Raw genomic sequence first — 2,323 nt, forward strand, 5'->3', positions numbered from 1 at the left:
GAGATTCATCTTGTTATGTGGGTTTTGTCCTGGGCACTTCCATTTTATCATACAAATGTATTATATTTGCAGACAGATAAACACAACATACCCTGTCTGGCATGTGAATGGTTGGAAAAATAATTTTCAAACTTCATCACGAATATACTGTATATTAAAAAGTATTGATTCATTTTATATGTAATCCAATAATACATTTCTCAAAATGAGTTGAAGGTGCACAATGCTTTCTATCAACGTACAAAATGTTTTTTTTTAAATAACTAAGAGGGATGAAATGGAGAAAGAAGAGAGGCGAGAGAAAGCGATAGACAGTTTGGTCTGGAGAGTGCTGCTGCTGGTGTGTCTGACTCTGTCTGACACTGACTTCAACTTGATTCCACCGGAGCGGGAGCTGCACTCTGAGCCTGGGAGAGCCCTCCGCTGTATCAGGGAGGAATGTGCCTCGATGTACCTACTGGACGTGTAAATGTCTATAATTAAGATAATAACGACTTTGCTTTGAGGATGAAAAATAAGCTGCTATCAAACACCTGTTTTAAAGAAGCCTCCCACATCCTGAAGAGGCAAAGATACAGTAAGTCTCGGCCTAAAAAGAAATCACCATGCCTCTATTATATTATCACATGTAAGGGGGTCAGATTGTGTAGAGTCATCCACACTGGGGTTTATATAAATTGTAATGCTCTTTAAGGGTTGTGTTGTTTAATAATCACTTTGCTTTTTAAAAGGTTAATGTGCCTGCTCCTTTTTCCCAAAGAGTCTCCCAGTACACTTAGAAAGACCTAAACAAACAGGAGATAGACAGGGCTCATTGTCTGTCTCTCTCCGTGTGTGTGTGTGTGTGTGAGAAAGAGAGAGGGAGAGAGAGAGGGAGAAGTGGGATGGGGGGGGGGGGGCAAGCGCGAGACAGCCATGTTCTCCCAGCCTCCTCGAGCCAGTAACCATGACAACAGGATGGCTGGGAGACACGGCTCAGGCTCAATTCAGGCCGGTGTCTTTCTTTTCCTCCAAAATAGACCTTGGTCGCGTTTCAAGATCGGTTTGTCCTCCCTGAAAGCGGACAGGAACTAACCGCTCTTTCTCTTTCCTCCTCTCGGATAAAAAACACACACACACACACACACACACACACACACACACACACACACACACACACACACACACACACACACACACACACACACACACACACATCACCGCAATATCCCACGGCCCGAACGGTGCGTATCTTTCAGCCTGCGAGAACTCCACAAACACTGCTGTCCTGCGCCCGTGTTTGTGTGTGTGTGTGTGTGTGTGTGTGTGTGTGTGTGTGCGTGTGTTTGTGTGTGTGCGTGCGTGTGCGCGTGTGTGTGTGTGTGTTTCTGTGTGTGTCTGTGTGTGAGACAGAGCATTTTTTGGTGTCAGATTAAAAAAAGACCAGCAGGACGTTAAACGCAGCCTCCATGATAATACACTAAACATAGCTGATATTCCTCCGTCGGTATCAGCCGTTAAACGGCTGTTTTAACGTCAACACCGCCATTCTCGCTGAAAACGTCAACACTGTAGCCGTGTGTGCTTTATCAAATGGACGCATCGTGTCTCCACTCACCGGTGAAACGCGCTCCGTCACAGGCTGAGGATGAAGAGTTTTACAGCCGCGGTCTTCTCTGTCTCTCTCTCTCCCCCCGCCGGGTCTCCACATCCACACCGGGGGACAAGCACTGACGGACGGGCTCTTTTTGTCTCTCTCCCCGCTGAACGTCCTCACAACGGCATGCGCGTGCTTCCGTTGTACGCCACCTCCACACACCGACCCGAGAGCGTGGTGTAGCCTGCACAGTCTCGCGCAGGCTGTCAGGGGCACGCAGGAGGTCCAGGCGGCGGGGAGCTGATGTAGTGATGAATGGACGGATGAACGGAACCGTCCTCCTCCTCCTCTTCCTCCTCCTCCTCCTCCTCCGCTCCTCTCCTCCGCGGTGTGGTGTGTGTGTGTGTGTGTGTGTGTGTGTGTGTGTGGATGCACTGTAGCCTGCAAAGAACACCAAGCAGCAGCAGCTGTGTTGACACCCGTCACTCTCCTCATATAACTGTACCAGACCTGGAGTGTGTTCAAGTAACTGCTTCAACTTTAACTCCATCCCATAGGAACTGATGTTTACTTGAGATCAGAGGGTACACAAACCACCTGGAGAGGCTCCCAATATATGTCCTCACAAGCATAGATTTTATTTCTCCATCAGATTTGGAACTTGTCTAGCTTTTTGTGTGTGTGGGGGGGGGAGATGATTTACAGACAGCCAGATAGTGCTGTCCAAGGTCTAAAGTCCTGCAGCTG

At 48.2% G+C, this 2,323-nt stretch overlaps 1 protein-coding gene across 1 annotated transcript in view; it reads right to left on the reverse strand.

Moving 5' to 3' along the window:
• The window catches only part of psd2 (pleckstrin and Sec7 domain containing 2), a 39,524-nt gene extending 37,662 nt beyond the window's left edge, over positions 1-1,862 (reverse strand). Inside the window, exon 1 of the mRNA XM_053428891.1 lies at positions 1,598-1,862. The gene's annotated coding sequence lies outside the window, so the exon portion shown is untranslated. The remainder of the gene's footprint in view (positions 1-1,597) is intronic.
• Positions 1,863-2,323: the final 461 nt, after the last annotated feature.

This window comes from Pleuronectes platessa, chromosome 8 (genome assembly GCF_947347685.1).
Source record: "Pleuronectes platessa chromosome 8, fPlePla1.1, whole genome shotgun sequence".
NCBI lineage: Eukaryota > Metazoa > Chordata > Actinopteri > Pleuronectiformes > Pleuronectidae > Pleuronectes > Pleuronectes platessa.